Source organism: Halictus rubicundus, unplaced genomic scaffold (assembly GCF_050948215.1).
Source record: "Halictus rubicundus isolate RS-2024b unplaced genomic scaffold, iyHalRubi1_principal scaffold0387, whole genome shotgun sequence".
NCBI lineage: Eukaryota > Metazoa > Arthropoda > Insecta > Hymenoptera > Halictidae > Halictus > Halictus rubicundus.
In genome coordinates, this window is record NW_027488928.1 from 79,891 (window position 1) to 95,868 (window position 15,978).

A 15,978-nucleotide genomic window follows, 5' to 3' on the forward strand; every position below is an offset into this window, starting at 1 on the left:
GATAGAGGATAGGATAGGATAGAGGATAGGATAGGATAGAGGATAGGATAGGATAGAGGATAGGATAGGATAGAGGATAGGATAGGATAGAGGATAGGATAGGATAGAGGATAGGATAGGATAGAGGATAGGATAGGATAGAGGATAGGATAGGATAGAGGATAGGATAGGATAGAGGATCGGATAGAGGATAGGATAGGATAGAGGATAGGATTGGATAGAGGATCGGATAGAGGATAGGATAGGATAGAGGATAGTGTAGGATAGAGGATAGGATAGAATAGAGGATAGGATAGGATAGAGGATAGGAATGGATAGAGGATAGGATAGAGGATAGGATAGGATAGAGGATAGGATAGGATAGAGGATAGGATAGGATAGAGGATAGGATAGGATAGAGGATAGGATAGGATAGAGGATAGGATAGGTAATTGGATAGGATTGAGTATAGGATAAGGTAGAGGATAGGATAGGATAGAGGATAGGATTGGATAGAGGATCGGATAGAGGATAGGATAGGATAGAGGATAGGATAGGATAGAGGATAGGATAGGATAGAGGATAGGATAGGATAGAGGATAGGATAGGATAGAGGATAGGATAGGATAGAGGATAGGATAGGATAGAGGATAGGATAGGATAGAGGATAGGATAGGATAGAGGATAGGATTGGATAGAGGATAGGATAGGATAGAGGATAGAGGATAGGATAGGATAGAGGATAGGATAGGATAGACAATAGGATAGGATAGAGGATAGGATAGGATAGAGGATAGGATAGGATAGAGGATAGGATAGGATAGAGGATAGGATAGGATAGAGGATAGGATAGGATAGGATAGAGGATTGGATAGAGGATCGGATAGAAGATAGGATAGGATAGAGGATAGGATAGGATAGAGGATAGTATAGGATAGAGGATAGGATAGAATAGAGGATAGGATAGGATAAAGGATAGGATAGGATAGAGGACAGAATAGGATAGGATAGACGATAGGACAGGATAGGATAGAGAATAGGATAGGATAGAGGATAGGATAGAGGATAGGATAGAGGATAGGATAGGATAGAGGATAGGATAGGATAGAGGATAGGATAGGATAGAGGATGGGATAGGATAGAGGATAGGATATGATAGAGGATAGGATAGGATAGAGGATTGGATAGAGGATCGGATAGAAGATAGGATAGGATAGAGGATAGGATAGGATAGAGGATAGTATAGGATAGAGGATAGGATAGAATAGAGGATAGGATAGGATAAAGGATAGGATAGGATAGAGGACAGGATAGGATAGGATAGACGATAGGATAGGATAGGATAAAGGATATGATAGGATAGGGGATAAGATAGGATAGAGGATAGGATAGGATAGAGGATAGGATAGGATAGAGAATAGGATAGGATAGAGGATAGGATAGGATAAAGGATAGGATAGGATAGAGGATAGGATAGGATAGGATAGGATAGAGGATAGGATAGGATAGAGAATAGGATAGGATAGAGGATAGGATAGGATAGAGGATAGGATATGATAGAGGATAGGATAGGATAGAGGATAGGATAGGATAGAGGATATAATAGGATTGAGGAAAGGATAGGATAGAGGATAGGATAGGATAGAGGATAGGATAGGAAAGAGGATAGGATAGGATGGAGGATAGGATAGGATAGAGGATAGGATAGGATAGAGGATAGGATAGGATAGAGGATAGGATGGGATAGAGGATAGGATAGGATAGAGGATAGGATAGGATAGGATACAGGATTGGATAGAGGATCGGATAGAAGATAGGATAGGATAGAGGATAGGATAGGATAGAGGATAGGATAGAATAGAGTATAGGATAGGATAGAGGATAGGATAGGATAGAGGATAGGATAGGATAGAGGATAGGATAGGATAGAGGATAGGATAGGATAGAGGATAGGATAGGATAGAGGATAGGATAGGATAGAGGATAGGATAGGATAGAGGATTGAATAGAGGATCGGATAGAAGATAGGATAGGATAGAGGATAGGATAGGATAGAGGATAGTATAGGATAGAGGATAGGATAGAATAGAGGATAGGATAGGATAAAGGATAGGATAGGATAGAGGACAGAATAGGATAGGATAGACGATAGGACAGGATAGGATAGAGAATAGGATAGGATAGAGGATAGGATAGAGGATAGGATAGAGGATAGTATAGGATAGAGGATAGGATAGGATAGGATAGAGGATGGGATAGTATAGAGGATAGGATATGATAGAGGATAGGATAGGATAGAGGATTGGATAGAGGATCGGATAGAAGATAGGATAGGATAGAGGATAGGATAGGATAGAGGATAGTATAGGATAGAGGATAGGATAGAATAGAGGATAGGATAGGATAGAGGATAGGATAGGATAGAGGATAGGATAGGATAGAGGATAGGATAGGATAGAGGATAGGATAGGATAGAGGATAGGATAGGATAGAGGGATAGGATAGGATAGAGGATAGGATAGGATAGAGGATAGGATAGGATAGAGGATAGGATAGGATAGAGGATAGGATAGGATAGAGGATAGGATAGGATAGAGGATAGGATAGGATAGAGGATAGGTTAGGATAGAGGATAGGATAGGATAGAGGATAGGATAGGATAGAGAATAGGATAGGATAGAGGATAGGATAGGATAGAGGATAGGATAGGATAGAGGATAGGATAGGATAGAGGATAGGATAGGATAGAGGATAGGATAGGATAGAGGATAGGATAGGATAGAGGATAGGATAGGATAGAGGATAGGATAGGATAGAGGATAGGATAGGATAGAGGATAGGATAGGATAGAGGATAGGTTAGGATAGAGGATAGGATAGGATAGAGGATAGGATAGGATAGAGGATAGTATAGGATAGAGGATAGGATAGAATAGAGGATAGGATAGGATAAAGGATAGGATAGGATAGAGGACAGAATAGGATAGGATAGACGATAGGACGAGGATAGGATAGAGAATAGGATAGGATAGAGGATAGGATAGAGGATAGGATAGAGGATAGGATAGGAGAGAGGATAGGATAGGATAGAGGATAGGGTAGGATAGAGGATGGGATAGGATAGAGGATAGGATAGGATAGAGGATAGGATAGGATAGAGGATAGGATAGGATAGAGGATAGGATAGGATAGAGGATAGGATAGGATAGAGCATAGGATAGAATAGAGGATAGGATAGGATAAAGGATAGGATAGAGGATAGGATAGGATAGAGGATAGGATAGAGGATAGGATAGGTAATTGGATAGGATAGAGTATAGGATAAGGTAGAGGATAGGATAGGATAGAGGATATAATAGGATATGGGATAGTATAGGATACAGGATAGGATAGGATAGAGGATAGGATAGGATAAAGGATAGGATAGAATAGAGGATAGGATAGGATAAAGGATTGGATAGGATAGAGGATAGGATAGGATAGAATAGGATAGAGGATAGGATAGAGGATAGGATGGAGGATAGGATAGGATAGAGGATCGGATAGAGGATCGGATAGGATAGAGGATCGGATAGAGGATCGGATAGAGGATAGGATAGGATAGAGGATAGCATAGGATAGAGGAAACGATAGGATAGAGGATAGGATAGGTAATTGGATAGCATAGAGGGTAGGATAAGGTAGAGGATAGTATAGGATAGAGGATAGGATAGGATGGAGGATAGGATAGGATAGAGGATAGAATTGGATAGAGGATAGTATAGAGGATAGGATAGGATAGAGGATAGGATAGGATAGAGGATAGGATAGGATAGAGGATAGGATAGGATAGAGGATAGGATAGGATAGAGGATAGGATAGGATAGAGGATAGGATAGGATAGAGGATAGGATAGGATAGAGCATAGGATAGGATAGAGGATAGGATAGGATAGAGGATAGGATAGGATAGAGGATAGGATAGGATAGAGGATAGGATAGGATAGAGGATAGGATAGGATAGAGGATAGGATAGGATAGGATACAGGATTGGATAGAGGATCGGATAGAAGATAGGATAGGATAGAGGATAGGATAGGATAGAGGATAGTATAGGATAGAGGATAGGATAGAATAGAGGATAGGATAGGATAAAGGATAGGATAGGATAGAGGACAGGATAGGATAGGATAGACGATAGGATAGGATAGGATAAAGGATATGATAGGATAGGGGATAAGATAGGATAGAGGATAGGATAGGATAGAGGATAGGATAGGATAGAGAATAGGATAGGATAGAGGATAGGATAGGATAAAGGATAGGATAGGATAGATGATAGGATAGGATAGGATAGGATAGAGGATAGGATAGGATAGAGAATAGGATAGGATAGAGGATAGGATAGGATAGAGGATAGGATAGGATAGAGGATAGGATAGGATAGAGGATAGGATAGGATAGAGGATATAATAGGATTGAGGAAAGGATAGGATAGAGGATAGGATAGGATAGAGGATAGGATAGGAAAGAGGATAGGATAGGATGGAGGATAGGATAGGATAGAGGATAGGATAGGATAGAGGATAGGATAGGATAGAGGATAGGATGGGATAGAGGATAGGATAGGATAGAGGATAGGATAGGATAGGATACAGGATTGGATAGAGGATCGGATAGAAGATAGGATAGGATAGAGGATAGGATAGGATAGAGGATAGGATAGAATAGAGTATAGGATAGGATAGAGGATAGGATAGGATAGAGGATAGGATAGGATAGAGGATAGGATAGGATAGAGGATAGGATAGGATAGAGGATAGGATAGGATAGAGGATAGGATAGGATAGAGGATAGGATAGGATAGAGGATTGAATAGAGGATCGGATAGAAGATAGGATAGGATAGAGGATAGGATAGGATAGAGGATAGTATAGGATAGAGGATAGGATAGAATAGAGGATAGGATAGGATAAAGGATAGGATAGGATAGAGGACAGAATAGGATAGGATAGACGATAGGACAGGATAGGATAGAGAATAGGATAGGATAGAGGATAGGATAGAGGATAGGATAGAGGATAGTATAGGATAGAGGATAGGATAGGATAGGATAGAGGATGGGATAGGATAGAGGATAGGATATGATAGAGGATAGGATAGGATAGAGGATTGGATAGAGGATCGGATAGAAGATAGGATAGGATAGAGGATAGGATAGGATAGAGGATAGTATAGGATAGAGGATAGGATAGAATAGAGGATAGGATAGGATAGAGGATAGGATAGGATAGAGGATAGGATAGGATAGAGGATAGGATAGGATAGAGGATAGGATAGGATAGAGGATAGGATAGGATAGAGGATAGGATAGGATAGAGGATAGGATAGGATAGAGGATAGGATAGGATAGAGGATAGGATAGGATAGAGGATAGGATAGGATAGAGGATAGGATAGGATAGAGGATAGGTTAGGATAGAGGATAGGATAGGATAGAGGATAGGATAGGATAGAGGATAGGATAGGATAGAGGATAGGATAGAGGATAGGATAGGATAGAGGATAGGATAGGATAGAGGATAGGATAGGATAGAGGATAGGATAGGATAGAGGATAGGATAGGATAGAGGATAGGATAGGATAGAGGATAGGATAGGATAGAGGATAGGATAGGATAGAGGATAGGATAGGATAGAGGATAGGATAGGATAGAGGATAGGTTAGGATAGAGGATAGGATAGGATAGAGGATAGGATAGGATAGAGGATAGTATAGGATAGAGGATAGGATAGAATAGAGGATAGGATAGGATAAAGGATAGGATAGGATAGAGGACAGAATAGGATAGGATAGACGATAGGACAGGATAGGATAGAGAATAGGATAGGATAGAGGATAGGATAGAGGATAGGATAGGAGAGAGGATAGGATAGGATAGAGGATAGGGTAGGATAGAGGATGGGATAGGATAGAGGATAGGATAGGATAGAGGATAGGATAGGATAGAGGATAGGATAGGATAGAGGATAGGATAGGATAGAGGATAGGATAGGATAGAGCATAGGATAGAATAGAGGATAGGATAGGATAAAGGATAGGATAGAGGATAGGATAGGATAGAGGATAGGATAGAGGATAGGATAGGTAATTGGATAGGATAGAGTATAGGATAAGGTAGAGGATAGGATAGGATAGAGGATATAATAGGATAGGGGATAGTATAGGATACAGGATAGGATAGGATAGAGGATAGGATAGGATAAAGGATAGGATAGAATAGAGGATAGGATAGGATAAAGGATTGGATAGGATAGAGGATAGGATAGGATAGAATAGGATAGAGGATAGGATAGAGGATAGGATGGAGGATAGGATAGGATAGAGGATCGGATAGAGGATCGGATAGGATAGAGGATCGGATAGAGGATCGGATAGAGGATAGGATAGGATAGAGGATAGCATAGGATAGAGGAAACGATAGGATAGAGGATAGGATAGGTAATTGGATAGCATAGAGGGTAGGATAAGGTAGAGGATAGTATAGGATAGAGGATAGGATAGGATGGAGGATAGGATAGGGTAGAGGATAGAATTGGATAGAGGATAGTATAGAGGATAGGATAGGATAGAGGATAGGATAGGATAGAGGATAGGATAGGATAGAGGATAGGATAGGATAGAGGATAGGATAGGATAGAGGATAGGATAGGATAGAGGATAGGATAGGATAGAGGATAGGATAGGATAGAGGATAGGATAGGATAGAGCATAGGATAGGATAGAGCATAGGATAGGATAGAGGATAGGATAGGATAGAGGATAGGATAGGATAGAGGATAGGATAGGATAGAGGATAGGATAGGATAGAGGATAGGATAGGATAGGATACAGGATTGGATAGAGGATCGGATAGAAGATAGGATAGGATAGAGGATAGGATAGGATAGAGGATAGTATAGGATAGAGGATAGGATAGGATAGAGGATAGGATAGGATAGAGGATAGGATAGGATAGAGCATAGGATAGGATAGAGGATAGGATAGGATAGAGGATAGGATAGGATAGAGGATCGGATAGAGGATAGGATAGGATAGAGGATAGGATTGGATAGAGGATCGGATAGAGGATAGGATAGGATAGAGGATAGTGTAGGATAGAGGATAGGATAGAATAGAGGATAGGATAGGATAGAGGACAGGATAGGATAGAGGATAGGAATGGATAGAGGATAGGATAGAGGATAGGATAGGATAGAGGATAGGATAGGATAGAGGATAGGATAGGATAGAGGATAGGATAGGATAGAGGATAGGATAGGATAGAGGATAGGATAGGATAGAGGATAGGATAGGATAGAGGATAGGATAGGTAATTGGATAGGATTGAGTATAGGATAAGGTAGAGGATAGGATAGGATAGAGGATAGGATTGGATAGAGGATCGGATAGAGGATAGGATAGGATAGAGGATAGGATAGGATAGAGGATAGGATAGGATAGAGGATAGGATAGGATAGAGGATAGGATAGGATAGAGGATAGGATAGGATAGAGGATAGGATAGGATAGAGGATAGGATTGGATAGAGGATAGGATAGGATAGAGGATAGAGGATAGGATAGGATAGAGGATAGGATAGGATAGACAATAGGATAGGATAGAGGATAGGATAGGATAGAGGATAGGATAGGATAGAGGATAGGATAGGATAGAGGATAGGATAGGATAGAGGATAGGATAGGATAGGATAGAGGATTGGATAGAGGATCGGATAGAAGATAGGATAGGATAGAGGATAGGATAGGATAGAGGATAGTATAGGATAGAGGATAGGATAGAATAGAGGATAGGATAGGATAAAGGATAGGATAGGATAGAGGACAGAATAGGATAGGATAGACGATAGGACAGGATAGGATAGAGAATAGGATAGGATAGAGGATAGGATAGAGGATAGGATAGAGGATAGGATAGGATAGAGGATAGGATAGGATAGAGGATAGGATAGGATAGAGGATGGGATAGGATAGAGGATAGGATATGATAGAGGATAGGATAGGATAGAGGATTGGATAGAGGATCGGATAGAAGATAGGATAGGATAGAGGATAGGATAGGATAGAGGATAGTATAGGATAGAGGATAGGATAGAATAGAGGATAGGATAGGATAAAGGATAGGATAGGATAGAGGACAGGATAGGATAGGATAGACGATAGGATAGGATAGGATAAAGGATATGATAGGATAGGGGATAAGATAGGATAGAGGATAGGATAGGATAGAGGATAGGATAGGATAGAGAATAGGATAGGATAGAGGATAGGATAGGATAAAGGATAGGATAGGATAGAGGATAGGATAGGATAGGATAGGATAGAGGATAGGATAGGATAGAGAATAGGATAGGATAGAGGATAGGATAGGATAGAGGATAGGATAGGATAGAGGATAGGATAGGATAGAGGATAGGATAGGATAGAGGATATAATAGGATTGAGGAAAGGATAGGATAGAGGATAGGATAGGATAGAGGATAGGATAGGAAAGAGGATAGGATAGGATGGAGGATAGGATAGGATAGAGGATAGGATAGGATAGAGGATAGGATAGGATAGAGGATAGGATGGGATAGAGGATAGGATAGGATAGAGGATAGGATAGGATAGGATACAGGATTGGATAGAGGATCGGATAGAAGATAGGATTGGATAGAGGATAGGATAGGATAGAGGATAGGATAGAATAGAGTATAGGATAGGATAGAGGATAGGATAGGATAGAGGATAGGATAGGATAGAGGATAGGATAGGATAGAGGATAGGATAGGATAGAGGATAGGATAGGATAGAGGATAGGATAGGATAGAGGATAGGATAGGATAGAGGATAGGATAGGATAGAGGATTGAATAGAGGATCGGATAGAAGATAGGATAGGATAGAGGATAGGATAGGATAGAGGATAGTATAGGATAGAGGATAGGATAGAATAGAGGATAGGATAGGATAAAGGATAGGATAGGATAGAGGACAGAATAGGATAGGATAGACGATAGGACAGGATAGGATAGAGAATAGGATAGGATAGAGGATAGGATAGAGGATAGGATAGAGGATAGTATAGGATAGAGGATAGGATAGGATAGGATAGAGGATGGGATAGGATAGAGGATAGGATATGATAGAGGATAGGATAGGATAGAGGATTGGATAGAGGATCGGATAGAAGATAGGATAGGATAGAGGATAGGATAGGATAGAGGATAGTATAGGATAGAGGATAGGATAGAATAGAGGATAGGATAGGATAGAGGATAGGATAGGATAGAGGATAGGATAGGATAGAGGATAGGATAGGATAGAGGATAGGATAGGATAGAGGATAGGATAGGATAGAGGATAGGATAGGATAGAGGATAGGATAGGATAGAGGATAGGATAGGATAGAGGATAGGATAGGATAGAGGATAGGATAGGATAGAGGATAGGATAGGAAAGAGGATAGGTTAGGATAGAGGATAGGATAGGATAGAGGATAGGATAGGATAGAGGATAGGATAGGATAGAGGATAGGATAGGATAGAGGATAGGATAGGATAGAGGATAGGATAGGATAGAGGATAGGATAGGATAGAGGATAGGATAGGATAGAGGATAGGATAGGATAGAGGATAGGATAGGATAGAGGATAGGATAGGATAGAGGATAGGATAGGATAGAGGATAGGATAGGATAGAGGATAGGTTAGGATAGAGGATAGGATAGGATAGAGGATAGGATAGGATAGAGGATAGTATAGGATAGAGGATAGGATAGAATAGAGGATAGGATAGGATAAAGGATAGGATAGGATAGAGGACAGAATAGGATAGGATAGACGATAGGACAGGATAGGATAGAGAATAGGATAGGATAGAGGATAGGATAGAGGATAGGATAGAGGATAGGATAGGAGAGAGGATAGGATAGGATAGAGGATAGGGTAGGATAGAGGATGGGATAGGATAGAGGATAGGATAGGATAGAGGATAGGATAGGATAGAGGATAGGATAGGATAGAGGATAGGATAGGATAGAGGATAGGATAGGATAGAGCATAGGATAGAATAGAGGATAGGATAGGATAAAGGATAGGATAGAGGATAGGATAGGATAGAGGATAGGATAGAGGATAGGATAGGTAATTGGATAGGATAGAGTATAGGATAAGGTAGAGGATAGGATAGGATAGAGGATATAATAGGATATGGGATAGTATAGGATACAGGATAGGATAGGATAGAGGATAGGATAGGATAAAGGATAGGATAGAATAGAGGATAGGATAGGATAAAGGATTGGATAGGATAGAGGATAGGATAGGATAGAATAGGATAGAGGATAGGATAGAGGATAGGATGGAGGATAGGATAGGATAGAGGATCGGATAGAGGATCGGATAGGATAGAGGATCGGATAGAGGATCGGACAGAGGATAGGATAGGATAGAGGATAGCATAGGATAGAGGAAACGATAGGATAGAGGATAGGATAGGTAATTGGATAGCATAGAGGGTAGGATAAGGTAGAGGATAGTATAGGATAGAGGATAGGATAGGATGGAGGATAGGATAGGGTAGAGGATAGAATTGGATAGAGGATAGTATAGAGGATAGGATAGGATAGAGGATAGGATAGGATAGAGGATAGGATAGGATAGAGGATAGGATAGGATAGAGGATAGGATAGGATAGAGGATAGGATAGGATAGAGGATAGGATAGGATAGAGGATAGGATAGGATAGAGGATAGGATAGGATAGAGGATAGGATAGGATAGAGCATAGGATAGGATAGAGGATAGGATAGGATAGAGGATAGGATAGGATAGAGGATAGGATAGGATAGAGGATAGGATAGGATAGAGGATAGGATAGGATAGAGGATAGGATAGGATAGGATACAGGATTGGATAGAGGATCGGATAGAAGATAGGATAGGATAGAGGATAGGATAGGATAGAGGATAGTATAGGATAGAGGATAGGATAGGATCGAGGATAGGATAGGATAGAGGATAGGATAGGATAGAGCATAGGATAGGATGGAGGATAGGATAGGATAGAGGATAAGATAGGATAGAGGATAGGATAGGATAGAGGATAGGATAGGATAGAGGATAGGATAGGATAGAGGATAGGATAGGATAGGATACAGGATTGGATAGAGGATCGGATAGAAGATAGGATAGGATAGAGGATAGGATAGGATAGAGGATAGTATAGGATAGAGGATAGGATAGGATAGAGGATAGGATAGGATAGGATACAGGATTGGATAGAGGATCGGATAGAAGATAGGATAGGATAGAGGATAGGATAGGATAGAGGATAGTATAGGATAGAGGATAGGATAGGATCGAGGATAGGATAGGATAGAGGATAGGATAGGATAGAGCATAGGATAGGATGGAGGATAGGATAGGATAGAGGATAAGATAGGATAGAGGATAGGATAGGATAGAGGATAGGATAGGATAGAGGATAGGATAGGATAGAGGATAGGATAGGATAGGATACAGGATTGGATAGAGGATCGGATAGAAGATAGGATAGGATAGAGGATAGGATAGGATAGAGGATAGTATAGGATAGAGGATAGGATAGGATAGAGGATAGGATAGGATAGAGGATAGGATAGAGGATAGGATATGATAGAGGATAGGATAGGATAGAGGATAGGATAGGATAGAGGATAGGATAGGATAGAGGATAGGACAGGATAGAGGATAGGATAGGATAGAGGATAGGATAGGATAGAGGATAGGATAGGTAATTGGATAGGATAGAGTGTAGGATAAGGTAGAGGATAGGATAGGATAGAGGATATAATAGGATAGAGGATAGGATTGGATGGAGTATAGGATAGGAAAGAGGATAGGATAGGATAGAGGATAGGATAGGATAGAGGATAGGATATGATAGAGGATAGGATAGGTAATTGGATAGGATTGAGTATAGGATAAGGTAGAGGATAGGATAGGATAGAGGATAGGATTGGATAGAGGATCGGATAGAGGATAGGATAGGATAGAGGATAGGATAGGATAGAGGATAGGATAGGATAGAGGATAGGATAGGATAGAGGATAGGATAGGATAGAGGATAGGATAGGATAGAGGATAGGATAGGATAGAGGATAGGATTGGATAGAGGATAGGATAGGATAGAGGATAGAGGATAGGATGGGATAGAGGATAGGATAGGATAGACAATAGGATAGGATAGAGGATAGGATAGGATAGAGGATAGGATAGGATAGAGGATAGGATAGGATAGAGGATAGGATAGGATAGGATAGAGGATTGGATAGAGGATCGGATAGAAGATAGGATAGGATAGAGGATAGGATAGGATAGAGGATAGTATAGGATAGAGGATAGGATAGAATAGAGGATAGGATAGGATAAAGGATAGGATAGGATAGAGGACAGAATAGGATAGGATAGACGATAGGACAGGATAGGATAGAGAATAGGATAGGATAGAGGATAGGATAGAGGATAGGATAGAGGATAGGATAGGATAGAGGATAGGATAGGATAGAGGATAGGATAGGATAGAGGATGGGATAGGATAGAGGATAGGATATGATAGAGGATAGGATAGGATAGAGGATTGGATAGAGGATCGGATAGAAGATAGGATAGGATAGAGGATAGGATAGGATAGAGGATAGTATAGGATAGAGGATAGGATAGAATAGAGGATAGGATAGGATAAAGGATAGGATAGGATAGAGGACAGGATAGGATAGGATAGACGATAGGATAGGATAGGATAAAGGATATGATAGGATAGGGGATAAGATAGGATAGAGGATAGGATAGGATAGAGGATAGGATAGGATAGAGAATAGGATAGGATAGAGGATAGGATAGGATAAAGGATAGGATAGGATAGAGGATAGGATAGGATAGGATAGGATAGAGGATAGGATAGGATAGAGAATAGGATAGGATAGAGGATAGGATAGGATAGAGGATAGGATAGGATAGAGGATAGGATAGGATAGAGGATAGGATAGGATAGAGGATATAATAGGATTGAGGAAAGGATAGGATAGAGGATAGGATAGGATAGAGGATAGGATAGGAAAGAGGATAGGATAGGATGGAGGATAGGATAGGATAGAGGATAGGATAGGATAGAGGATAGGATAGGATAGAGGATAGGATGGGATAGAGGATAGGATAGGATAGAGGATAGGATAGGATAGGATACAGGATTGGATAGAGGATCGGATAGAAGATAGGATAGGATAGAGGATAGGATAGGATAGAGGATAGGATAGAATAGAGTATAGGATAGGATAGAGGATAGGATAGGATAGAGGATAGGATAGGATAGAGGATAGGATAGGATAGAGGATAGGATAGGATAGAGGATAGGATAGGATAGAGGATAGGATAGGATAGAGGATAGGATAGGATAGAGGATAGGATAGGATAGAGGATTGAATAGAGGATCGGATAGAAGATAGGATAGGATAGAGGATAGGATAGGATAGAGGATAGTATAGGATAGAGGATAGGATAGAATAGAGGATAGGATAGGATAAAGGATAGGATAGGATAGAGGACAGAATAGGATAGGATAGACGATAGGACAGGATAGGATAGAGAATAGGATAGGATAGAGGATAGGATAGAGGATAGGATAGAGGATAGTATAGGATAGAGGATAGGATAGGATAGGATAGAGGATGGGATAGGATAGAGGATAGGATATGATAGAGGATAGGATAGGATAGAGGATTGGATAGAGGATCGGATAGAAGATAGGATAGGATAGAGGATAGGATAGGATAGAGGATAGTATAGGATAGAGGATAGGATAGAATAGAGGATAGGATAGGATAGAGGATAGGATAGGATAGAGGATAGGATAGGATAGAGGATAGGATAGGATAGAGGATAGGATAGGATAGAGGATAGGATAGGATAGAGGATAGGATAGGATAGAGGATAGGATAGGATAGAGGATAGGATAGGATAGAGGATAGGATAGGATAGAGGATAGGATAGGATAGAGGATAGGATAGGATAGAGGATAGGATAGGAAAGAGGATAGGTTAGGATAGAGGATAGGATAGGATAGAGGATAGGATAGGATAGAGGATAGGATAGGATAGAGGATAGGATAGGATAGAGGATAGGATAGGATAGAGGATAGGATAGGATAGAGGATAGGATAGGATAGAGGATAGGATAGGATAGAGGATAGGATAGGATAGAGGATAGGATAGGATAGAGGATAGGATAGGATAGAGGATAGGATAGGATAGAGGATAGGATAGGATAGAGGATAGGTTAGGATAGAGGATAGGATAGAATAGAGGATAGGATAGGATAGAGGATAGTATAGGATAGAGGATAGGATAGAATAGAGGATAGGATAGGATAAAGGATAGGATAGGATAGAGGACAGAATAGGATAGGATAGACGATAGGACAGGATAGGATAGAGAATAGGATAGGATAGAGGATAGGATAGAGGATAGGATAGAGGATAGGATAGGAGAGAGGATAGGATAGGATAGAGGATAGGGTAGGATAGAGGATGGGATAGGATAGAGGATAGGATAGGATAGAGGATAGGATAGGATAGAGGATAGGATAGGATAGAGGATAGGATAGGATAGAGGATAGGATAGGATAGAGCATAGGATAGAATAGAGGATAGGATAGGATAAAGGATAGGATAGAGGATAGGATAGGATAGAGGATAGGATAGAGGATAGGATAGGTAATTGGATAGGATAGAGTATAGGATAAGGTAGAGGATAGGATAGGATAGAGGATATAATAGGATATGGGATAGTATAGGATACAGGATAGGATAGGATAGAGGATAGGATAGGATAAAGGATAGGATAGAATAGAGGATAGGATAGGATAAAGGATTGGATAGGATAGAGGATAGGATAGGATAGAATAGGATAGAGGATAGGATAGAGGATAGGATGGAGGATAGGATAGGATAGAGGATCGGATAGAGGATCGGATAGGATAGAGGATCGGATAGAGGATCGGACAGAGGATAGGATAGGATAGAGGATAGCATAGGATAGAGGAAACGATAGGATAGAGGATAGGATAGGTAATTGGATAGCATAGAGGGTAGGATAAGGTAGAGGATAGTATAGGATAGAGGATAGGATAGGATGGAGGATAGGATAGGGTAGAGGATAGAATTGGATAGAGGATAGTATAGAGGATAGGATAGGATAGAGGATAGGATAGGATAGAGGATAGGATAGGATAGAGGATAGGATAGGATAGAGGATAGGATAGGATAGAGGATAGGATAGGATAGAGGATAGGATAGGATAGAGGATAGGATAGGATAGAGGATAGGATAGGATAGAGGATAGGATAGGATAGAGCATAGGATAGGATAGAGGATAGGATAGGATAGAGGATAGGATAGGATAGAGGATAGGATAGGATAGAGGATAGGATAGGATAGAGGATAGGATAGGATAGAGGATAGGATAGGATAGGATACAGGATTGGATAGAGGATCGGATAGAAGATAGGATAGGATAGAGGATAGGATAGGATAGAGGATAGTATAGGATAGAGGATAGGATAGGATCGAGGATAGGATAGGATAGAGGATAGGATAGGATAGAGCATAGGATAGGATGGAGGATAGGATAGGATAGAGGATAAGATAGGATAGAGGATAGGATAGGATAGAGGATAGGATAGGATAGATGATAGGATAGGATAGAGGATAGGATAGGATAGGATACAGGATTGGATAGAGGATCGGATAGAAGATAGGATAGGATAGAGGATAGGATAGGATAGAGGATAGTATAGGATAGAGGATAGGATAGGATAGAGGATAGGATAGGATAGAGGATAGGATAGAGGATAGGATATGATAGAGGATAGGATAGGATAGAGGATAGGATAGGATAGAGGATAGGATAGGATAGAGGATAGGACAGGATAGAGGATAGGATAGGATAGA